At 43.2% G+C, this 26,480-nt stretch overlaps 1 protein-coding gene across 1 annotated transcript in view; it reads right to left on the reverse strand.

Annotated features, from left to right (window-relative positions):
* RPS6KA2 (ribosomal protein S6 kinase A2) overlaps window positions 1–26,480 on the reverse strand; it is a 451,617-nt gene that overhangs the window by 415,199 nt on the left and 9,938 nt on the right. The window contains exon 2 of the mRNA XM_045011087.1: window positions 22,823–22,867. The gene's annotated coding sequence lies outside the window, so the exon portion shown is untranslated. The remainder of the gene's footprint in view (window positions 1–22,822; window positions 22,868–26,480) is intronic.

Consider the following 26,480-nt stretch of genomic DNA (forward strand, 5'->3'; position numbering starts at 1 on the left):
GATATTGTTAAAATGAAAGCCTCACTTCAAATGCTTTGACCCTTTTTTACCCTTCTTTTCTGTACCTTTAAGAAAAGGTTAAAACTATTTTTAATGGTGGCCGTTGCCATGGGACTAACTAGGCAGAGGTCACTATAGTTAATATCCCAAATCATATGTAACTGTTTAGTGTTGCAGTGACAGGGTTATGTTAATAACTTTGGTTCTGATTTATTCTGTCAAAATTACCAATCGCTCTTCTAGCCATTTGTATTGAGTTATTTCTGTATTAGTCCAGGAGCATCAGGGAAGAAGCGAAGTTAGGGGAAGTTATGGGTTGAATGAATGAGGTCACCAATAGTCCTTTCCTCTCCCAAGGGCCAATTCTGATCTCACACCAAATGTACACTGGTATAGTTCCATTGGCTTCAACCAAGTTACCTTTGATTTTGCACCAGGGTAAGTGAAATCAGAATGAGGCCTTTCTTGCTTGAGGACAGGCTCTCAAGTTAACCTGTTGAATCCTGCTGTAGACATTTGCTCTGCACATTCCCACCCTGGAAAATGCACCGTTCCAGTGGCTATTCACATAGATATATAAATGCATACCATGTCTTTTTCCAACCCACATTACCTCAGGGCTAGAACTATGTAGGATTTCTCCTGGCCTGGCTTATGACATAGGGTGTTTTTAAGTGCAGGACCAATGGCTAGTGATGATAGTTATAGGGCAATAGACCACCTATCTTAACATTTAGTTAAAAAGGAAAAGTAACATTAACTTAGCGAATTAAAATAGAGACCCACTTCTTATGTTAGTACGTTATTAGCATAACACCTAGAGGCTCTAGTCATGGACCAGAACCGTCTGTACTAGGCACTGTACAAATGCAGAAGAGACAGATTGTAGGCTCTTTGTGGCCAGAACTAGGTATCTGACAAAAGACAACAGATGGAGACAAAGATGGGGAGTGAAAGGAAACAGTGAGAATGTTCGTCAGCATGATAAGCCGTGGTCTCAGCACACCAGTAGCATCACCGTTACGTTTTTTTGTAGGCACCATAACAAAGTTTTGAGGATGGATTTGAAGGTAGATATTGAGATAACCACTGACAATGCTATGGGGAACTTCTCCCAGCATCTGAGAAAGCATGAAGGTGCTGGTTTGAAAATTTAGCAAGTAGGCAATGGAGGCTGGCATCACCATCGCTTGGGTTTTAAGTGCAATAGATAGACGACTTACGTTTTTTAAATTGACATTGACAATTATACTGAACCAGATATGACAGATATTAATGCTTTTGTTTTCAATTTGGAGCTCTAGTTTAGAAAATGTATTACAGTGCACCTTTAAGGAACAGTGTCTTACTATGTAAAATATCAAGAGAGTTTTAGTGCCTTGAAAATGAGCACTAAAAAGAATTCAGTGGGACTAGCTGAGAAAAGGATAATATATTCAAACAACCATTAGCTAACGCCGAGGGAGAGAAAGCGAGAGTGAAAGTCTATGTATGACTAGAGCTGGCTAATTAACTGATTTTTTTTGTGTGTGTGGCAGTTCAGATCAAACCAAAACTGATTTTTTTTTAAATTTTCAGCAAATGGAAAAATACATCAGAAAAAAGTACATTTTGGATCAACCTAAATATAATGTTTCATCCAGATTTTGGGCACTTTTGACTTTTGTTCCAATAAAAGCAGAGGAAATGCAGGGCTAGGTTCACTAAACAAGGAAGAGGAAGTACCACTCCCCTTATACCCAACAGCTCAGAGGTTAGGGTACTCAGCTGAGATGCAAGAGATGCACATTCAAATCCCTACCCTAGGGCATGGACTTGAAGCCAGTTCTCCTCCCTACCAGGTGCATGCCCTAACCCCTAGCCAATGGGCTATTCTGGAGTGAGTCTCTTCTGTTGAAACTGGTCCAATTTGTATAAATACTTGAGTAGTCATTGGGCCAGTAAGAGAGAATGGCTCTATAGCTTGGTGGTTAAGGTACTCACCTGGGAGAGGGAATACCATGCTCCAGACCCTGCTCCAGTTAGGATTTAATTATTTATACAAAGTGGAACAGCTGCAACAGGAGAGACTGAGAGCAGCACAGCACAGAATAGCCAACAGCCTGGGAATTGGGGCATTCATGTAAAGGGGAAGATCTTGGTTCAAATCCCAGTTCCATAACAGAGAGGGATTCAAACCTGGGTTTCTCACATCATATCACTGCCACCACCCTTTGAATGGCATTGAAATCTCTCTGTGAATGTAGTGAGAAAAAAACTAAACATTTCTAAAAATTGTCATTCACGGAAATTGAAGTGAATTCATGAAATGTTTCTGTCAACCCAAATCTGCATTTTTTGGTAAAACAGAGTTTGGGCCAAAATGTTTCACACAGCTTTCTGGAGGACATGCTTCAGAACTGTTCTGAAAAATGCAGGACCATCACCTCCCACAGCAAAGCCACCAGCTGCAGGGGAAAGAAGGGTTTCTGAGGATCCTCCTTGCGGATGTCCCCTCATATCATCATATCTAGGAGAAAGAGCACAAGATTTGCTCCCTACAGAAACAGGGCCGCCCAAAGGGGGGGGACAAGAGGGGCAATTTGCCCCAGGCCCCGGGCCCCACAGGGGCCCCCATGAGAGTTTTTCGGGGCCCCTGGAGCGGGGTCCTTCACTCGCTCTGGGGGGCCCGGAAAACTCTTGCGGGGCTGGGAGCAGGAGCTTCTTCCGCTCCCGGTCTTCGCCGGCGGGGGGTCCGTCTGCTCCGGGGCGGATGGATCCCCCGCCTGCGAATTACCGCCGAAGCGGGACCTGCTGCCGAAGTTCAGCCCGGTCTTCGGTGGCAATTCGGCGGTGGGGGGCCCTTCCGTTCCGGGCCCCGCCACCGAAGTGCCCCGAAGACCCGCGGCGGGGGCCCCCCACCGCCAAATTACCACCGAAGACCCGGCTGCACTTCGGCGGTGGGTCCCGCTTCGGCGGTAATTCGACGGCGGGGGGGGGGCCCCCGCCGCGGGTCTTCGGGGCACTTCGCTGGTGGGTCTCGGAACAGAAGGGCCCCCCACTGCCGAAGACCCCAGGCCCCTGGAATCCTCTGGGCAGCCCTGTACAGAAATGACTGCAGTCCCAACCTCAAACTTGGCAAATGCCAAGTAGCTGTGGTCAAGATCCCATTGTAGCTACTCAGCAGACACTACTGGCTACTGTTGCTCCTGGAAATAGGCTCTGTGGGAAAGAACAATTTATAAAACAGACAAAGTAGGAGATGGAGAAAGAATGTGTCACTGACCCCCCATTGGCCCACCCATTTCTTACCCAGGATCAAAACCCAGCATATAATCTTTGTGAGCCTCTGAGCTACTGGTAGACTTAGAGATGATCTCTGCATTGTGTATGACCAAGGACCTACTTAATATACCAATCCATATATACATAACATGCATATCTCAGTACTTTCCAACAATCCCAAAGGATATCCTGCATTTCCCCTCAAAGCTGACGTGACAATTAAGACTTTTTACAGTGAAAGGAGGAACCACGGGAAGCGGATAATAAAACTGAAAACAAAGGCAAAGAACAGCAATTTCTGATAGATATAATCAGACACAATAGTGAATCACTGGCCGACTGAAAAAGACGCAAACAATTCCTCTCCTGCAGGTCTGCTAAACAGATGTTTTAATACGTTGCCCTTATTTAGATAGATATGTCATAACTAGAGCTCAGTAAGATCTGGTTTTGTTTAAATTATGTGTAAGTAATAAGATTACATAAACTGAAGAGAATCAGAAAACTAAAAAAGTTAAAGTGTGGTTCTGTTCTGAAGAGTGACTACATTAAATTGCCATCTTGTTTCTCAACTCCTCTTCTCCCGGTGTATATTCAGAGTCCTGTCAGTTGATCTGAAGGATTAAAATCATATACTTTTTATTCAAAATAGCCCTGTAGAGACTATGCAGGGCTGGGAATGGGAGCTGGATTCTGCCTAGCTTGCTTATCAACAGGATTGTTAGTGAAGTTCCAAGTGAAGATTTTTTATTTTTGATGATTGAGCCCAATAAACACCTCTTTTTGGGTGAGTAAGGGAACTTAGGCTTCACTATTTTACAAATACTCCTGGAACATCACAGAATGTCACTGAACCTGAAATATCTTTACTTCCATCCACTTTCAGATCACAGAGAAATACATCTCTCATTTCTGAAAGAACTCACTCTTATCACAAACTTTAGCCAGTAGCCAAGATGAGGGAGATAAGATCAGAAATACAGCAACACCGTGGAAGGAAATGCAGGTGTTGTGTCATTCTTTTACTGTGATACGTGCCTCCAAGCTGAATTTCTTTTAATCAGATTTTGTTTAACTGAAGGAAGTGATGCAGTTTCTGTGAAGACATCTATAATGGCACTTGTTTTATTTAAACAGAGACAAATCTTAATAGGGCACAAAATATGGTAGGAGACACTCTCTCCACCACCCCTTCTTTTCTCCATCACTTCCTCGTCAGACATCAATCTCCACCTGTTTTGCTTCACTTATTCCTTCCTCATGGGGAAATGGTTCATGCAGAGCGCTGCTTGGTGTTGACCACCAACAGATCCATAACACCACTATATCTAATGGGACAGTGGGAAGCAGGAGGCCTGGGATCAATTTGCTACACCACCACTGAACTAAAAACAGAAGCCAGCTCTCAGCATAATGATGGAAAATCCAAGGAAGGGTTATATATCACAATCATGTAGCCCTCCAGTGATGGAACTGAAGTGTTTTATTCAGCAGAGAAGTAACCACTGCACAATAATCGGATAGTAGTGCTGAGTTTTGACTGGCTAATTGCCTCTCCTTGTACCAGTGTCACCTCTGGTCAGGCCGGCCGTAAAACAAGAATACTGTTTTGTGAAAAGTTTTGAGGTTTTGACAATTGAGTCCATTCCAATGCAGAATGAAACCAAGATCTTTTTGAATTTTTTTCTGCCAAAGAAAGAGAGAACAGGCAATAGCCCGATGGTTAGGGCACTCCCCTGGGAGGTAGGAGACCCAGGTTAAAGTCCCTATTCTGCCTTATTTGTACCAAGGATTTTAACCTGGGTCTCTCACCTCCTAGGCGAGTGCCCTAACCTAACAAGACCCACCACAAAATATTTTATGGTTTGGACCAGAAATTCCATCCTTAACCTGAGAAGACTTCCTGAGAAAAGTTTTGGTGACTTCAACAGACGTGTCTTAAGAGGGGTGCTCACCAGATTCGGAGAAGGGATTTGAACGTAAAAAAAAAAAATCACTTAAAACATCACATAGTCATGTATGTGATTAGATATCAGGTCAACATTTTTACATGTGCATACTGCTCATCCTTCTGTTATACTGCATGTTTTCTATTATAATATGCACTATGAAATGTTTTGGAATTAGAAACATAACACATCTGAACACGTTTTCTATGCATTAGCCAACATTTTCAAACTTAGAAGCTAAAAACAAGGCTCCTACAAAGTGGTTTTGATTCTGAGAGGTATGGAGCACCCTGGGGCTCCTAATGCCTTCACATGGGAGTGGTGGTTGCTCAGTACATTAGAAGATCAGGTAATTGATTTAGGTGCCTAAATATAGATTTAAAGTATCTAATCGCTTACTTGTGTTTCAAACTTTGGAGAATTAGACATGACTCCAAACATTACTGAAAATATACGAAGCACTCTTGTGCCATATATATATATATTATGTTTTCCTCCAAGAATCTGTAACAAAGAAAGTTGCCAGACAAGGCTGAAGGAATCTGGTAATCAGTCTTCTAATTACTCATTTCACATAAACAGACCAATTACAAAAGGTCTGAAAACAGTTTCAGAACAGAGGCAAAAATAATGAGCAAAGATCAAATAAATTGTCCTGGTTGCACAGGTCTAAGTGAAGTTAGAATTTGGTTATTAATAAGCAGCATTTTTATTGTCCTTTTCTAATTACCAGAGAAAAATATTTGTTCAATGGCATTAAACTTGTAACTCTGTCTAAAACAACTAAAAACCCCCCACCTCATTAGATTGTTTTAGTGTTTAAAAAAAACCACACACACACACAAAAAGACAGGAAATTCTAAGTTAAGACTGAAGTTGTAATGTGCCCCATGCTAAGGCCCAATAGCACACAACTCAAGCCTGATACCATACCATATAGTCTAGGTAGTGTGAGAACACCCAAACATTCCCAGTTCCTGGCTTTATTTTAATTGCACGATCTTAACATTGCATTAGACATCATTTTTTGGCTGTAATTACATCTGACTGATGTCCACAGTGTTCTTTCCTATCTTCCCCAAGGTAGGGTGTCTGTGGAGTTCCATGAGGGTGGGATCCATAAAAGAACTTACATGTTGTGGTGCTGAGCCTCACGGCACCTAGCTTTTCAGTGCCTAGAAAAATCATAGGGAGAACACTGATCTACAATGCCTCAGTTAAGTGCCTAGGTTCCCGTACAATAAATGAGGAGAGATTGGTGCCTCTGATTGCAATCCACAATGCCTGCACCCTAGGCAGGGAGCCACTTAAGTTAGCCAAAGGGGGGAGATGCCAACCTGAGGAGTGTCCCCCAAGTGCCCCCTGTCCCCCGAGTTCAGCGCCTAAGTCCCAGCTGCAAGGCGGCTCCTGGCTCTGCTTGTGATTCACATACCAGGAAAAGATCGGCATTTGGCCACCTGAGTTGTGTGGGGAGGGCCCAAAACAAAATAGCTGAAGGCAGGAGGACCTCCCTTCTAACCTTTAGCCTAGGGTACTCACCTTGGAAGTGGGAGACCCCTGGTTCAAGTCCCCAGTCCTCCTGAGAGGGGCGTACCCTAACTATTAGACTACAAAGTCACTCTTTCACTGGCCCAGTTAATATTTAATGGCTGAATTAAAGTGGAACAACTTCAGTAGGACAGCTTGAGGGAGCCCAACATCAGAATATCCCATAGCTCAGTCAGAGCACTCACCTGAGGGGTGGCTGAGACCTGTTCGAATTCCTTCTCCCCTTCAGGAGAAGCGAGGACCTGGAACTAGGGAGCTCCCACATCCTTGTTGAGTACCCTAACCACCAGGCTAAAGGTTATAAGAGAGGTTGTCCTCCCCACCTCCAGCCGTTTTGTGTGAACTCTCCCCCGGGCCACATCCAGTAGGTATGCTCAGAGTTACTTGCCAGACAGGCTTCCACATGTAACTTAGGTGGCTGAATGCCTGCAGGCAGGAGTGCTGAAGGCCTCCAGGCACCAGCACGCCAAGCGCGTGCCTGGGGCGGCAAGCCACGGGGGGCGCTCTGCCAGTCGCCGCGAGAGCAGCAGGCAGGCTGCCTTCGGCGGCATGCCTGCAGAGGGTTTGCTGGTCCCGCGGCTCCGGCGGACCTCCCGCAGGCGTGCCACCAAATCCACGGACCGGGGACCCCCCGCAGGCAAGCCGCCGAAGGCAGCCTGCCTGCAGTGCTTGGGGCAGCAAAATACCTAGAGCCGCATCTGCCTGCAGGGCTTGTCTACACTGCAATGTTGTCGCCAAAACTTTTGTCTTTCACAGGTACTAAAAAAGCATTCCCCCCCCGAAAGACAAAAAAGTTTTGCCGATGCAAGCAGCAGCGTGAACGTGGCTTTGGCAGCAGGAGCACTCTCCCGCCATCCAAGTTTATGCCGCTCGGGAGGCTGGAAGTATTTTGTCAGCAAAATACTGCTAGAGAGCATTCACACACGTAGTGCAGACAAGCCCCCAGTTTGTGAGTTGCTCTGTGGCTTAGGCAGGATACAGTCATGCCTAGAGCAAGGCTGCAGTCTGAGTGCCCAGAGGCAAAAACTGAGGCACCGAGCGAGCTTAGGCACATACAAGGTTCAGGGGCAGCCTAGCAGGAATTTTGTGGATCACAGCAATGCCTGGGAATGGGACTTATGCACCTAAGTACCTTTGTGGCTCCCACCCTAGATCCAGAACTGCTCCTTTCTAGTTTACTCCTTTATTTCTGTTCACTTACACACTAATAGGAAAAAAAAACAATTAAAATGTAAGTTCTTAACATTCTCTCTCAAGAGGATGAAATCAAACTATTGAGAAGGTAAGTTCTGTGTTCGCACAGCACCTAGCACAATGCAAGGCTGGTCCAGGACTTGGGATCCTAGGTGCTACTATGATAAAAATAATACTTCCACCACCATCACCAACAGCTTGGTGCTTATATCAGACTCCTGTCTCTACAGCTGAGGAGTTAGCCGCCATCCCATGCTCACTGCACTGATGGGAGTAACTACTCTTGCCAGGTCAGGTCATGCAAACTCCTTGCCAAACGTGGGAGTATGTTCACCCCTGCCCCTGAGATTTACTAGGCTGAAGGGCACTGCTAAGTTTACTTTCATTTGCAGTCATGGGCCTACATTTTTCTATATGCTAAAGGCACCTATAAAAAGAGATGTGCAAACCAGGACAGGGGACTTATCCACACACCTTACAACATTTTGTGTGTAGCTAAACCTCTTTAAGGTTTTGGAAATCTCTATGCTAGACTCCTTGGCAAAGGCTCTCTTTAGTACTGGTCAGACCCGTGCATATTTTAAGGTGAACGGTAGAGTTCTCTCAAAAGGTGGTGTTCTCTGTGAGTAGGATGCCAGGGATTTTCTACTCTCTAGCCTTCCAGGAAGGGCAATGGTCAGAGGCCCAGGAAGAAGCCCTGATTTCCATTAGTGCTTCCGTGGACTTCTTGTGTGAACATTATGAATTCTTGTAACAAGAGCCTCATAGTTCTGGCTCCCGCTCTCAGCTGGTTCTCATGGTGGAAGGAGATGATCCACTGCGAAGCAGCTAATCCTCCACAGGAAGGGTGCTGCATTCAGGAACAAAATGGAGGAAGTCTGGGTTAGCCATCAATTTACTACTCAAAGTTCACAGCCCAAAGGTAAAATCTCTTCACCACCTTCACAGCAGGGGGATAGGTTTGTAGAAATTCTGTAAATGAACCTGCCCATGTGAGAGTGTAGTTCCTGAGACTGATGCTAGAGTTTTCCTTATTCCAACTTCTTCTGTCGCAGCGAGCAGTGGAATGGAAGAAATTGCTTCAGTTCCTCAGCAGTAGTCAGGGTGGGGTTGCAGTGCTTCATGCATTATTCTACACTTTTTTTGGTTAGCTAGAGTTCTAAGTGTCAGAGTTATACAGGTTCCAAAAATATGGGGGCAGGGAGGGGAAGCAAGGAGAGAGTCCCTATTTGAGCCTGGGAGAGGAAGTAGTCTGAGTAGTTCTGTGAGAGTGAATACCATTCTAAATATGAGTAAAAGCTTATTATTTCTTTTTCTTTCCAGCTCTTAGTTACAAGGAAAGAAAGACTGGACTGCTTGTGGCAGGACTAGTTTATAACCTTAACCCTGTATCTATGAAGCTAGAAAAACAAAATACAACAATGCTGTAGAAGGTGCTGTACTCAACACAGAAATAATTATTCTTGACATTAGGGACTGTCAAGTGACTCTCCTCTCCAGACAACATGATTAGTTCACAAACAGCATACTCCCATGAGTTCTCAATGCCAATATGAAAGGATGGGTTCTCACAGGGGACTATTTGCCCAGGGAGGAAAACTGTTTAAATAGAGCTATTAATTTAACACTAATCAAGCAGTCTAACTCCGTTAAGGGTTTTGTACCTTCTGAAAAATTCTCAGGTCTTTCCTTGCTTATTCCTTTGATATTATAGCAGTTGCTAATGAACAAATGCTACCGTCAAGATTGCAAAATCTTTCAAGGGTGTTCTTTTTTAAAATAGCTTCCATCAACATGGTACCAGTTGCCTCCTGGTTTATTAAATCTGCCTACCAGAGGTCCCTACTGGACCTCATGGAGTTTCCTGCTTATGTAGCCCTCACTGACTGGGAGAGTATTTGGGGAATCATTTGTGTAGTTTCTCATTCCATAGCCACACCCACACACCTGAAACCTCTTTTTTGCTGGCTTTCATGCCCTTTATCCTGGGCTTTGCGTGGATTGCACTGTTTCACACGAGCAAAGCTCTCTGGGCACCTCATGGATGTAGAGGTGGTCACCTATTTGACTGCACCCTGATCCAATGAAGGCTTTGACGATCATGGTCAAGGTGCCTTAACCGACAGATAGGTGGACTAGGTGTCAACTGAAGAATCTGAGCAAAGGCGAAATATCCCATCAAGGATGGAGGCTGCCACATTTTGCACAACCTGGTTTCTTACCATCTCATCAAGTGGTCTCATATAGACTTTGAGGTGGGAGCAGGCAGGATGGATCCCTGTGGGACCCCATACGCAAAAGCTCTTGTGGAAGAGAATCAGGTACTGTTCACCACTCCGTGTCCTGAAGAGAAATAAGCTGAATGCTGCGCTATTTACCAGGGGTAGGTCAGCAACGTTTTGGGGTTGGCTATATAAAAAGCTAGAGCAGTTAAGGAGCATGAACAGTGTGCCCCATGCTAAAGCCCAATAGTACACAATTCAGGTCTGATACCATACCATAGAGGCTAGGTAGCGTAAGAGAACCCAAAAATACCCAGTTCCTGGCTTTATTTTAATTGCACAATCTTAACATTGCATTAAACATCACTTTTTGGCTGTAATTACATCTGATTGAACTGTTGCATTTTATTCTGTTGTGATAGTACTTCACAGTCACTTCTCTCTGCCTGCAATGTGTATCTAACAGAAGAGGTACAGTGATGTTTTTAATTGGACCATAGGTTATTCTTTGCCTTTAGCAGAAACACAGTGTCAGGCTCAAGTGGATATAAACCCATCAAGCAAGCGTAGCTGGTTATGAAAGAAGAATGGCCTGTAAATCATGTGACCTTTCCACATTTTTCTAACATCTCCTGTAAGCGTAAAGGCCATTTTCATGGTAAGACTGTTCTACTTTACCCAGTATTTGTTATGCTCATATTCCTATCTTGTCTCAAAGCAGAGAAGATATGTTAGCTGCATTATATTCAGCACACAAACATACGGATCTACTTAAACCATACACAAATCCCACATTTTTCAGTAGTTGGTCACAGCCTAAATAGCAAATTTTGTGGATGTCTAACATCTGTGAAGTTTGCTATTTTGCCATAACCAACCCAAGAAAAATATGGGATTTCTCTGCAGCGTTTAATCAAACTGGGGGTCCCAACGCAAAAGGGGGATTGCAAGCCTATTGTGGAAAAGAGGGTCACAGTATTGCCATCCTTATTGCTGCGCTGCTGCCGGCAGCAGCGCTGCCTTCAGAACTGAGTGCCTGGCCAGCAGTTGCCGCTCTCCAGCTGCCCAGCTCTGAAAGCAGAGTTGAGAGCAGCGGCGGCTGGCCAGGCATCCAGCTCAGAATGCAGCACTGCTGCCAGCAGCAGCAGTGCAGAAGTAAAGGTGGCAATACTGTGACCCCCCCACACACACACAATAGGCTTGCAACACCCCCCTTTTGGGTTGGGGCCCCCACTTTGATAAACACTGCAGAGATATCGCACATTTTTCATGGCTTGGTTATGGCAGTGCAGAAGTACGGGTGGCAATACCATACCATGCCACACACACTTCACTGCTGCTGGCCACAGCACTACCTTCAGAATTGGGTGTCCAGCCAGCAGCCTATGCTCTCTGCTATGTCTTCAGAGCTGGACAGCCGGAAACCAGATTTCATGGTCCATAACGCAATTTTCACAGCTGCGAATTTGGTAGACCCCTATACATACACCACTAGTAGATGCGCAGCTCCATATCTGTAAAGTTACTGCCTGTGTCTGAAGGGATGCAGTACTTGGGAAGGGATTTTTTGTTATCACATCATGCTCTTGTTGAGTCTTAATGAATGAAAAATGAATATGATGTTGGACAAAAAAAATTCCATACAGCAGAATTTGTTTTTCTACATACAGTAACAGCCCCTCCTACTCATTTAAAGATACATCAGATGCCCTGGTTCAGCTAGTGAGGGAAGAAAATAACCAATATAAAAAAAACAGCACCGTCTCCTTTGAGCAGAGGACTATGATCAGGATCTGAATGCACCAGGGAAGGGAGGCTCCTTACACATTTCCATCTATTCTCTTTTCCATCCACTCAGCCCATTCACCCATGTAACAGCCAGCCACAATTTGCCCTTAACTTGCTATGACTTCAGTACTGCTTACCAGGATACAGAACGAAACTAGATTGTACTTGAATGGCTAATATAGATTTGCAGCTGACTGCACATGGACAAATCCCTGCACCTACATTTTCCCCCGACCATGACTTCAAGTGGGTTCAACACAGATGGAAGGGTACTTCTGCAATTGACTGTGTACAGGATTGGGCCTTAGATACCAAGAGAGCACGCTTATTTGTCAGGTGTGCTCTGAATTGGAAAGGGTAATTCAGGAGCCAGTATTAACTTGGTGCCCTGACCAACTCCACTTGTTTTTTTTCCTTTTTAGCAAGTAAATGAAGAAATGGCTCCTTTAAAAAAATATAATGAGAAATGTTTAAAGAAAAGAGACCTCTTTGAAAATTCCAAAAAGCTCATAAAAAATCTATTTAAAAAGCCAATTAATGTTGCTAAGTTACAAAAATATTGTTACCTGCCAAATCTTTAAAAGCAAAGAAACAAACAAATAAATAAATAGCTAAGGACATCATAAATCTTACACTGCCCACATACAACATTCTTATCTAGTAGAAAAGACAAAGTATTACTGACAGTACTATCAAGAAAAAAATTAGAGTAATTTCTTAGAAACACATGTATCAATATCAACCTATGGTAAAAATTACCTATGTGGACATGCATGTAAGGTTAGTCAATTTTAAATTTCATGTTTATTTTTCAAAGAGGTTATGTTTCTATTTTGAGATTCCTCATAACTGAGTAGTCTAGGATTTGGGGTCAGAGGTAAGCTTATTTGGTTGAATAAAAATACATTACTTGATACGAACGTGTTTGTTCATTATTTCAGCAGCAGAAGATATACAATGTCTTTAGCTGTTCATTTCCAAGAGCCTGGATTTTGTAAACAATTTGATGGCTAAATGCACTGCTGTCACTTAGCAACCTCAACCAGCTTTTAAAACAAAAAGTTTTTTATACACCATCTCTCTCTCTCCCTCCACATTGTATCGTAAATTTGATGATCAGCTACCTATTTGCTTTTTCTGGAAAGAACAAACTATTCCTACGATCAAAAGACCTTTTCAGGCACAAAGCCTTTTAAACATTCTTCTTATCTACTATCCTTCCTGTCGCAGGATAAAACTACATGTTTCAGATTTATTCCTACACACAAAATACAGAGAAGTAAGTCTTCTGGGCAGCAAAAAGATCAATTCACAGCAGATAGTTTTGTATATATCCCACATATGTATTGGTAGTTTCCCTTTGTTTCCATACATGCATTTCTATCTCCTTAGCTAAGCATTTAGGTTGCAATCCACAAAGGGACTTAGTCCTTCCAATGCGAATGATACGTGGTAGTTAAATATTTATCCACAATGGAACAGTCATTGGGTGAGAGAGAAAGAGAATAGCCTGGTCTACACTACGCGTTTAAACCGGTTTTAGGAGCGTAAAACCGATTTAACGCCACACCCGTCCACACTAAGGCCACGTTTACACTTACCTGCTGGGTCGACGCGGCGAGTTCGACTGCTCGTAGTTCGAACTATCGCGTCTGATCTAGACGCGATAGTTCGAACCCCGAAAGCGCTAGTTCGAACTCCGGTACTCCACCGCGGCAGGAGGAGTTGCCGGAGTCGACCTTGGAGCCGCGGAGTTCGCTTCCGCGGCGTCTGGACGGGTAAGTAAGTCGAACTAGGGTAGTTCGAATTCAGCTACGTTATTCACGTAGCTGAATTCGCGTACCCTACTTCGACCCCCGACCTTAGTGTAGACCAGGGCTGAGAGGCCCTTTATATCGGTATAAAGGGCTCTTTAAACCGGTTTCTGTACTCCTCCCTAACGAGAGGAGTAGGGCTAATATCGGTATTACCATATCGGATTGGGGTTAGTGTGGCCGCAGATCGACGGTATTGGCCTCCGGGCGGTATCCCACAGTGCACCACTGACTGCATCCGAGTTCAGATCGCTGTCCAGAGCGGTGGCCAGGTAGACAGGAAAAGCCCCGCGAACTTTTGAATATTTCCTGTTTGCCCAGCGTGGAGCTCTGATCAGCACGGGTGGTGATGCAGTTAAAAATCAAAATAAAGAAAGAGCTCCCGCATGGACGATGCGGACGTGATCGCTGTAAGGGCAGGCAAATCTGTTCTATCAGCACTCCGTTACAGAAGACGACATTCAAAATCATTTTTTAAATATCTCCAGACAGATGCCCTAGCAGGGACTCAGCGCACTGCTGCGTGACAAGCGTAACGGAAAGCCAAAGAATCAAATGGACGCTCATGGACTGGAGGACTCAAGCTATCCCACAGTTCCTGCAGTCTCTGAAAAGCATTTGCATTCTTGGCTGAGCTCCAAATGCTTCTAGGGTCAAAAACAGTGTCCGCGGTGGGTTAGGGCATAGCTAGGCAATTTACGCACCCCCCCACCCACCCCCGGAAGTGAAAGGGAAAACAATCCTCTCTTGACTCTTTTACATGTCACCCTATCTTTACTGAATGCTGCAGATAGACGCGATGGTGCAGCACTCAATACCAACATCCTTGCTCCCCCCACGCTATGGCTGGCTGATGGTACAAAACGACTGGTATCCGTCCTCGTCATCAGCCTATTGGCACATGGGGCAGTGCAAAAGGACTGGTAACCATGCTGACAAGGGCGCCTGGTACTAATTTTAACTGGCAGATGGTACAGTATGGCTGATAACCATCGTCGTCATAGCAACAGGGGGCTGAGCTCCATCAGCCCCCACCCTTCATGTGTAAAGAAAAGATTCAAGTGCCCCTGAACTAGCAGAGGGATGCTGGGCTCCTCTCCTACACACTCCTTACTGTCCTGTCTGGACTATCATAGCAGCTGGAGGCTGCCTTCCACTCATATCTCACTAACAAGTCACTGTGTCTTATTCTTGCATTCTTTATTACTTCATCACACAAGTGGGGGGACAATGCTACGGTAGCCCAGGAAGGCTGAGGGAAGAACGGAATCAACAGGTGGGGTTGTTGCAGGAGCACCCCCTGTGAATAGCATACAGCTCATAATTTCTGCAGGATCTGACACAGAGCAGCTGTGCTCTCTGGTTCTCTGATACAGTGGTTCTCTAGTACACTTGCCCATATTCTAGGCAGGACTGATTCTATTTTTAGATACCAAAAAGGAGGGATTGACTCAGGGAGTCATTCCCAATTTTGGCTTTTGCGCCCCTGGCTCAGAGCAGCCAGGGGCACTTATGACAGCAGCAAATGGAACAGTGCAAAAGGACTGGTAGCCACGATCATCTTATTACCAATTTATGATATGGTAGATGGTACAATATGGCTGATAACCATCTCTGCTATCATGCAAAAGCAAAAGCATGCTGCTGTGTAGCGCTGCTGAATCGCCTCTGTGAGCAGCATCTAGTACACATACGGTGACAGCCACAAAAGGCGAAACAGGCTCCATGATTGCCATGCTATGGCATCTTCCAGGGCAATCCAGGGAAAAAAGGCATGAAATGCTTGTCTGCCGTTGCTTTCCCAGCGGAAGGAGTGACTGACGACATTTACCCAGAACCACCCGCGACAATGATTTTTGCCGCATCAGGCACTGGGATCTCAACCCGGAAATTCAAAGGGGCGGGGGAGGCTGCGGGAACTATGGGATAGCTACGGAGTAGCTACCCACAGTGCAATGCTCCAGAAATCGACGCTAGCCTCGGACCGTGGACGCACACCACCGATTTAATGTGTTTAGTGTGGCCGCGCACACTCGATTTTATACAATCTGTTTTGTTAAACCGGTTTATGTAAATTCGGAATAATCCCGTAGTGTAGACGTACCCAATGACTGTAGTTCCTGACATGGAAACCTCATCAGCAGAAATACCATTACTAAACTTTGAGGTAATGGCCTCATCTGACATTGTAATGAAAACAACTCTTGGGACAGTAGGTTAGAAGATTACTAGCCTGACCTATGTCAGTTGTCTTCCCAGCCACTGAATGATCAGGGATTGTATGCCAGGTGTTGTGTGCACTGAAGCTACATAAAAATTGCCGTAGAGGTAAATTCATTGACATTAAACAAACAACAAATAACCTGGAAAACACATTTCCAGACTTTCTATAGTTGGCAGTTGAATAATATCCCATTGTTACGGAAAATTTATGTTGTTGTCCTCAACTGACTTTAGTGTTACATAAGAACAGACATGCTTTGAATACATTGTTGGCATAATGACAGGAATACAAGAGCAACAAGTCTTACATTTTTGCTCCTATGAGAGTGCTGTGTTTATCCTTTAATACTGATTCTTAGTCTAGTCTTCTTTCAACTTCTGCATTTATATAAAAATACATGTGGAAGAACTATGGATAAGTGTATTTAGGGCACTTGTTTTGCCTGCCCTTTGACAATTATGTGTATAATATAGTAGCTTCAGAGGGTACTGCTAGTGGCCTCTCTCCTGCCTGTTGGACTACCAGACACCAAAGAGCATGGCTTATGCGCCACTCTGTGCTCTCTCCAAACATTACCACAAGAATTCAATTTCTGCCTCAGCTTTCATCTAGCTACTGATTTTACTGTTGGAGAAAATGCATTTTTCAAAACAACAGCAATATTTGAAAATTTCAGAACAGGGATGAGGGGTGGCTCTGAAATCCTACATTTTTCAGTTGTGCCATGAAGTTTTCATTAGACAAAACCTCTCAATTTGTTTAATTCTATTTCTGGATAGGTGGCAGCTCTGACAGAGAAGTCATTTTTGTTGACAATACACTGAACTTCAACCACATGTTTCCAGCAGCAGATCTGAAAATACTAAAGTTAAGACTTGCAACACTCCTGGAAAAGTTATAAAGGAGCAAAAGTGTAGAAAAGGAAATGCTGAATCCACCTAAAATGAAGCTATTTCTGAGAAACACACCTACTGTTTTACAGTGCACACAGCATAACTTCTCAATAGCTTAGGAAGTGAAATAAAGAATACAGCCCCCAACGGAAACTACAGGGAGATCCTAGACAGGAATTTGGCCAGAACAGTGTCTGGGATTAACACAATCCCTTAACACCACCATGGGATCTTTAACAACTCTGAGTTGTGAGGCCTTACATTGGCCAAAACATCTCTTCCTAAGTCACTAAATCAGGTTTCATTATCACTTTTAGTCCTTTCAGACAGAGGGAAATTGTCTTCTACAGATGAATAAATTTGCCTGGAGAGCAGTCCTACTTTGACTTGCCCCATAACCTAAGCCGTGCTGAACATAATGCCATCAACAGCCTCAAGAACAACTCTGACATCATAATCAAACAGGCTGACAAAGGAGGTGCTGTCGTCATCATGAATAGGTCGGAATATGAACAAGAGGCTGCCAGGCAACTCTCTAACTCCACATTCTACAAGCCATTACCCTCTGATCCCACTGATGATTACCAAAAGAAACTACACCATCTGCTCAAAAAACTCCCTGAGAAAGCACAGGAACAGATCTATACAGACACATGCCTGGAACCCCGACCAGGTGTATTCTATTTGCTACCCAAGATCCATAAACCTGGAAATCCTGGACGCCCCATCATCTCAAGTATTGGTACTTTAACAGCAGGATTGTCTGGCTATGTGGACTCTCTCCTCAGGCCCTATGCTACCAGCACTCCCAGCTATCTTCGAGACACCACCGACTTCCTGAGGAAACTACAATCCATCAGTGATCTTCCAGAAAACACCATTCTGGCCACTATGGATGTGGAAGCCCTCTACACTAACATTCCACACGAAGATGGACTACAAGCCATCAGGAACAGTATCCCCGATAATATCACGGCTAACCTGGTGGCTGAACTTTGTGACTTTGTCCTCACCCACAACTATTTCACATTTGGGGACAATATATATCTTCAAGTCAGTGGCACTGCTATGGGTACCCGCATGGCCCCTCAGTATGCCAACATCTTTATGGCTGACTTAGAACAACGCTTCCTTAACTCTCGTTCCCTAACACCCCTACTCTACTTGCGCTACATTGATGACATCTTCATCATCTGGACTCATGGAAAAGAAGCCCTCGAGGAATTCCACCGAGATTTTAACAATTTCCATCCCACCATCAACCTCAGCCTAGACCAATCCACACAAGCGGTCCATTTCCTAGACACTACTGTGCATTAATATGCAAACTAGATACCATTAACTGTGGTCTAAATAAAGACTGGGAATGGTTGGGTCATTACACCAATTGAATCTATTTCCCTATGTTAAGTTCTCCTCACACCTTCTATGGGCCATCTTAATTATCACTTCAAAAAGTTTTTTTTTCCTCCTGCTAACGATAGCTCATCTCAATTGATTAGACTCTGCCTGTTGGTATGCATACTTCCACCTTTTCATGTTCTCTGTATGTATAAATACGATGGTCACATACATACCACCCTATACCGGAAACCCACTGACCGCTATACTTACTTACATGCCTCCAGCTTCCATCCCGGACACACCACACGATCCATTGTCTACAGCCAAGCTCTAAGATACAACCGTATTTGCTCCAATCCCTCGGACAGAGATAAACACCTACAAGATCTCTATCAAGCATTCTTAAACCTACAATACCCACCTGCTGAAGTGAAAAAACAGATTGACAGAGCCAGAAGAGTACCCAGAAGCCACCTACTACAGGACAGGCCTAAAAAGAAAATAACAGAACACCACTAGCCATCACCTACAGCCCCCAACTAAAACCTCTCCAGCGCATCATCAAAGATTTACAACCTATCCTTAAAGATGATCCCTCACTCTCACAGATCTTGGGAGACAGGCCAGTCCTCGCTTATAGACAGCCTCCCAACCTGAAGCAAATACTCACCAGCAACCGCACACCATACAACATAAACACTAACCCAGGAACCTATCCTTGCAATAAAGCCCGATGCCAGCTCTGTCCACATATCCATTCAAGTGACACCATCACAGGACCTAATCACATCAGACACACCATCAGGGGCTCGTACACCTGCACATCTACCAATGTGATATATGCCATCATGTGCCAGCAATGCCCCTCTGCCATGTACATTGGCCAAACCGGACAGTCTCTACGCAAAAGAATAAATGGACACAAATCTGACATCAGGAATCATAACATTCAAAAACCAGTGGGAGAACACTTCAACCTTTATAACCACTCAGTGACAGACTTGAAGGTGGCAATTTTGCAACAAAAAAACTTCAAAAACAGACTCCAAAGAGAGACTGCTGAACTTGAATTAATATGCAAACTAGATACCATTAACTGTGGTCTAAATAAAGACTGGGAATGGTTGGGTCATTACACCAATTGACTATGTTAAGTTCTCCTCACACCTTCTATGGGCCATCTTAATTATCACTTCAAAAAGTTTTTTTTTCCTCCTGCTAACGATAGCTCATCTCAATTGATTAGACTCTGCCTGTTGGTATGCATACTTCCACCTTTTCATGTTCTCTGTATGTATAAATATCTCCTGTCTGTGTGTTCCATTCTATGCATCCGAAGAAGTGAGCTTTAGCTCACGAAAGCTCATGCTACAATAAATTTGTTAGTCTTTAAGGTGCCACAAGTACTCCTGTTTTTTTTGACAATCAAAACACCCCAACCATCTATGTGCTTAATTATTCTTAGAAGCAGCATGGCTAACACCAATACTTCCTGCTGCTGGCTAGTACTGGACAAATCACTGTCTATAAATGTTCTCTTAGTCATTTTTGCCCTCTGGGACGTTCAAAGAACTTGTCCACTGTGACAGCAAAATCAGACAGCACTAACTCAGACAATAGGCAATGTAATTTTTTTTTATTGGCTTTGCTATTTTATCTGATTTATGTGGAGTGTGCATAGCAGGGGGGAAGGATGCTAATATAGCCCAAAGCATTTTGTTCAACACATCCCTGCAGTGAATGTGATCTATTGTCCTCATTAAGTGCCTTCAGGTCACCCTTTAAAAAATATAGATCAAGGGTTCCCTGATAAAACAGCTTTGGATTTGGGTGTAGCACATCCATCAGCTAGAAGATTGCCACAGGATGTTAGGCAGACTTATTAGTCACTTAGCCAGTAGTCCATATATCCATGGTGATGGGAACCTAACATTCAAGAAACTGGTCCTTTTCTGTACTATTTATGAGGAACTTGGATCAGCATAGTTACACTTCTCAGGGATGTGAAAAATCCACACCCCTGAAGGATGTAGCTATGCAGACCTAGCCTCCAGTGTAGGCAGCACTAAGTCAATGCAAGCATTCTTCTGTCAACCTCCCTCCCTCCTCTCAGGGATGGATATCCTACGCTGACAGGAGAACCTCTCCCGTCCGCATGGGTAGTGTCTACACTGAAGCACTACAGCAGCACAACACTGTAGTGGTTTTATATGTAGACTTGCCTAAGTTAAACCTGGAAGGGTTCTTGGTGCTGTACAGACTCTGGCTTGGATAGTTTACAGTCTGAGCTTTTAAATCTCATGGTGATCAGCAGGGTATGAACGAGAAAGGCAAACAGTTTTTTTGTGAGCCCCTGCAATAAATGAATGTTTGAGAAAATTTTATATGAGAGAGGAGAGTCTCCTCTCTCATACACTGAGAAATAGATGATGCTTCACCTCTAACTCTGCCTTCTTAGCCTCCTTATTCTGGGTGCACCTTCTATAAAAACCACAGTGGCAGGCAATTTAGACAGGCATAGCCATGCCCTGTTCTGGGTTACTCACTTTACATCCCACTTGCTGGGAAAAGTACAGAAAACAGAGTACGATATGATGCCACCATGTAAGCACTCTGTGGACACTTATAGACAGAAGGCAAAAGCACATAAAAAGGTGAGAAAACCCAAGACCAAGGTGCCAAGAAACAGTGAGAACTCCATAATAATGGAACTGTGATGAAGTGAGAATTTTCTTTAATATTTTTATGCCACCTATGTATGCCTGAGTTTCCCTCTGTACTTTGCATTGCTACCCAAGGGTGCAAGAGGGTTAAAATCTCCTCTTGGGGCAGAACAAGATATCGCATTTTTCTTCTGCCTACTAAAGCTTCAAAGCTGTATTAAGTCATTGTTCAGTTGTAAACTTCTGAAAGAACCACCATACTGTTTTGTTCAGAGTTACAAATTTCTGAGTTGTTCGTAACTCTTAGATTCTACTGTACTTAAAAGGGAAGCCCAATCCTCATGCACCTCCTCATGTCTACAGGAGGGGGCTTCACCTGGGAAAGTGAATCAGCCCCCAGAAGGCCCATAAAGTAAAGTAGAGCGAGTTGGACATTTTTTTAAAAAAAGTTGTGAAAAAATTAAAATGTTGAAGCTGTTTCCACAGGGTTCACTACATTTTGTTTACTGAAAGCCAAGAGCTGTAGTAACCCTTGTGATTAAAAAGTATCATGAAAAAAATTGGCAAAACAAATTTGATTTGGGAAACCAGCCATTTTCCCCTGAAAGTCTGTATTCATAAAATGGCCATATAAAACAGATACTTTCTTAAAATATTTTCTACATACTCACGAAGTTTGGCAACTTCCCTTTCCCAAAATCTTCCCTGTGGGGATTAGGCAACTTGTGGGTCCCCACAGATTCATAGTTTACCACTACATCAGCCTCAGTTGTCTCTTAAGGGGTTTCCAAGCCACAAGTCTTATGAGGTTCATTGGCCCCACTCCACCCCCAAGCCTCAGGAGCTTGCAGGAATCCCCTGGCTTTGGAAGACTTTTTAATGCCCTTCCAAGTTCCTACCACCATGCAAGAATTAAGACAGGCTATGGCAGCTTCTCTAGCCCCTATCATATAGGCCCCAATGAGACTTCTAACAAGTATACTAAGTCTTGTGGGGTGACTCCTAAGAAGCCTTCTGGTTCTCAGGGGTAGGGGGTTTCAATGAGCCTGAGGCTCATGAGGATGATATGTTGAGCTCTGCCGAGCAGGTTTTAATCCCAGTTTCTGATATGGCACTGAATACGGTTTGTCCTTATCTACACTTACAGGTCAAACCACTATCAGAAGCAAGTATTTTTGTAGTGTAGACACGACTGTAGTAGTGTTTATTTATCTTCACTGTTAAGCTAATGAGCACACAACCTATTTGGGATGAAGAGCCAGTCTAATGGATGAATGAAGTAAACCCACAAGCTTGGTAGCATTTAGTATCAATCCACTAGTAGTGTCCAGTTCACTGTAACTTGTGCAAATGTACTACTTAATGGCCCCCAAGAGTAACAGATCACTATTACAGGCTCTCGTGTATAAAAATGTAAAGAGAGAATATGCCATATTTACCTTCATCTTTTACTCTTTCATACTTCTTACCTTTGAGTCCAGTTCTTTTCTTCCCTACTAGTCAATACATAGATCTATTGTGTTATTTTTATACATACATTTTATATATATATATATATATGTCAGGAATTACGGAAAGAAAATTATTATTAGAGCAATTCGACTATTCCCTGGCCAGGGCAGAATAGTTCCCTGCTTTATAGACATTGCTTATTTTAAAAACTGGTCTGAAGAAAACAATGTGGCATCCATAGCTTTTCTTAAAAAGCTACTTCACAGTTTAATAGCCTCACTGCTAGGAAAGAGTTCCAATATCCAACCCAAATAGTATATTTTCAGTTTTCAAAGTAGCATTTAAGTGGAAGTCAATTCTCACAGTATTTCCTGGGAGTGGTGGGAAATACTAAATTTTTTTGTCATGAAGATAGAAAATTGACAAGCATGAAAGCATGCAGGAAATTATAACATGCACAGAATTACCTCACTTCTAAATTCTTCATCCAAGCTGGCATCTTCCACAGCAGGCTGTTAATCAAAAGAAAAAAAAGTCTCATGAAGATGGATTAGGAAAAGCCTCAGAAAACACAATTCTGAACCAGACTCTTCTGTTACACTGGTGTAAATCTGAATCAATTTATGTCAAGGCAGTTGCTCAAGATTTACAATGGTTAATTTTTTTTATTATTATTATTATTACTGGCAATAACTAAAAGACAACTTTTTTTGGAATCCAGTTATCTATTTTTTTCTTTAAAAGATACAGTAATGCTATGACAAAACTATACTGAATCTACTGTGTAGATGCACTAAATAGTGTGTATTTTACTTACCTGTTATTTAACTAAGTAATGAGTGAATATAGGTTGCATCAAGTTTGATGAACATATGGAAAAATGCTATAATAGACAGGACTAAGAGTGCAATGTCTATTACACAAGATTATGGGTGAATAATCAAAAACAGACTTGTGCAATTAACGTGTCAAGACTGAATAAAAATGAAACAAGATTATTCATGAACAGACTGTTCTGGAGATCTGGAAAGGTAACAAACATATAAACAAATAGGGCCACATTTTTCAGAAGAGTTCAGAACTTATTTGGTACCTATCTGGGATGGAGCTTTTGGGTGCGGAGGCCACTGCGGGGGGAAATTGTCTTTTAAAGCAGACAGGGTTTAATCATCCAAGTCCTTACTCAGAAAAATATCCCCAAGGGAAGTCACTCACTTTTTAAAAAAATATCTAATTGAAATCAATAGAGCTCTGCCTGAGTAGACTGTAAGATCAGATCCACTCAAAACACGTTCTTATTTCAACATCTTTAAAAGGTTTAGGGCCAAATCCCATTTACTTTACTCACAGAAGTAGTTCCCTTGAAAGTTAATGGGTAAAGCAAGTAGGATTCAGTCCTTAATCCTTCCTTGTACTGCATTGTGTACAGTGAGTAAACATGTCCTTACCGAACCCCTACTGATACAAAATTGATTTAGTGTAAGTGCTGTATTTAAATGTTTGCACTGAGTCACGCTCAGATACTGGTAAATGCATTTTAAAAGGTTTTTTGGCATAAGGGGGAAGGTTTGCACATATCAAAGAAATAAGACGTTTGTCTTCCTCCCTGGCAGATGGCATGTTTACAAAATGTGAAAATCTTATGGGGAAGATAAATGTCAGACTAACCCAAAAAAGTGACATTTTACCCTGCATGGATTTGAACACCACTCCAATTCCTTAAAAGTATTCCAATAATTAGTTTTCACATGGCAGACTTTAAAGTGTAGCCCAGGTAAACATTAAATGTAATAATTGGTAAAAGAGGAAGGTTATTTGCATTCAAATAATTGTGGTGGCTGTTGTAACGTGGACACTTGTCCACTGGAGATGGAACAGCCCAGATTCACAAAAGGTATTTAGGCTCCTAGTTTCCACTGAAAATCAATCATAAAGGCCATTCAACAGCTATCAAACTCACCTGGGCTAGAATTAAAGTCACACTTTATATTAAAGTGTTTTTTTCTAAATAATTTTTAAAGGGTTAATAATTTATATAGGTTATAAGGATGTTACAGACATGAGTAGAATGTGTTATAGATGGTTATAAGCAAAAATCAGTAGAAGAAATTAGACATAAGCCATGATTATGGAGCAAGAGAGACCTTTTGGATGCTAACAGTTTTAACCCTTGTTAAACTATTCATAAAACAAAACCTTAATATAAAGAATGGTAATGGGCTACAGACTTGTTGGGCTTAATTTCCACCTTTAAAAAAATGTTTGAACAAGAATATTGATCTAGAGTCCTAATTTAAATAAGGAACAAGTATATAGTCTGCTTATTTTTGGTTCATCACACACACAAAAACATAGTCCCATCATCAACCCAGTGGCAGGGATTGACAATTAGTAGTGTATGATGGATGTAATGGATTTGCATTTTAGCACTTCTCTATTGTGAATTACTGAATAGTTTGGTTTGCTGGCAGTTCCAGAGGGGAGATGGTGGGACACCTAACATTTTTTTTGGTTTGTTTTGAATCAAAATTGAAATTTTTGTCAAACTGAAAAGTCAGAAAGTGATTGTGTGTATTTTAAGAAAAGCAAATGGAAAATAAGGGCTGGTTTCACAAGAATGGAGAAGGAAGAGGAGATGATCGCCTTATGCTCAATAGCCCAGTTGTTAGGACACTCATTTGGGATGGGAGAGGCCAGGTGGAAGTCTCCACTCTGGATCAAGGACTGGAACCCAGGGGTTTCACCTCCCAGGTGAGTGCCCTAATCAGTGGGCTACGGAGTCACTCCCCATCTCTCAGCCCCAATGACTATTCACTCCCCATCTCTCAGCCCCAATGACTATTCAAGTATTTTATACAAATGTGGAAAGCTCCACCAGGAGAGACTGAGACACCCCCTACTTCAGAGTACCTCATGGTGAGGGCATGTTCCTCAGAGTGGGAAGACCTGGATTCAAGTCTCTGCTCCAGAGTGAGGGTCTGAACCTAGGTCTCCCTCCTCCCAAGAGAGGGCCCTGCCCAACAGGCTGCTGAGTGTAAGACGGGGCGGGGGTGGGAAGAGAACTATCACAACTACCTGGTTTCTGAATGTGTCTAGATACCCTTGTGAATCTTGCCCAAAAAGCTGATGTGTTTTCTTTTGATAGTGTCCTAACAAACAATTGGACATTTCCAAAAATGTCTCTTGTTTTGACTTAAACAGTTCGGTGAAACTAACACGAATTCACTAAATGTTTTGGTTGTCCAAAACCTGCATTTTTCAGCCCCAAAAAAAAAAAAAAGTTAGTCCAAAATTTTGCTTGGCTTTACCCTAGGTTTGTAAGTGCCCTAGTATCATGACATCTCAGTACAAAATACAAGTTTGAGTACATTTTAGAAAAAGTTGCTATGCTAGAAGAATTGCTAATGACCATCAGAGCAGGTCTTTGAGCGAAAGACAATCACAGATCTGGTTAAAGCTGATGGGTGTGCTCAGCATGCTTCTTTGGGTCTGTCTACACAGCAACTAGACACCCACAGTTGGCCCGTGCCAGCCGACTCAGGCTCACAGGGCTGTTTCACTGCAGTGTAGACATCTGGGCTTGGGCTGAACCCCAGGGTGTAGGACCTTGTGAGGTGGAAGGGTCCCAGAGCTCAGGCTCCTGCCCAAGCCAGGAAGTCTACTCAGCAATGAGACAGCCCTGCAGCCTGAGCCAGAGTAAGCTGGCGCAAGCCAGCCGTGGGTTTTTCCTTTGCTGTGTAGACATACCCTGTGAAGCTAGATGGAAGGAACAATTAAATGCTCTTTTGTGTAGCGACAGCTGAGGCTACCACTGGAGGCACAGGGTCGCCTGGCAAAGCTAACTCCATGAGGGCTGAAGGGTTTTGTTGGAACTGATTGCAAACCCAAGAGTGATTGGCTGCAGCTGTGTGAGAAAGGCAGAAAGCAAAAGAAGCAGTGACAAGCATGGTCCTTAGAGAAAGCAGAGAGACAGGTTCTTTTGGACTCAATACTCACTGGAAACGCAGACTTGGATTTCTGAGCAAGGCAACTGCCTGCTGTTATTTGTGTTTACTGTGTTCAGGGTAGACAGGCCTGCGTGTGCATTGTTTGTAAATAAACAGAATTCCACCAAAGGAACACCCA

The sequence above is a fragment of the Mauremys mutica genome, chromosome 3 (assembly GCF_020497125.1).
Source record: "Mauremys mutica isolate MM-2020 ecotype Southern chromosome 3, ASM2049712v1, whole genome shotgun sequence".
Lineage (NCBI taxonomy): Eukaryota > Metazoa > Chordata > Testudines > Geoemydidae > Mauremys > Mauremys mutica.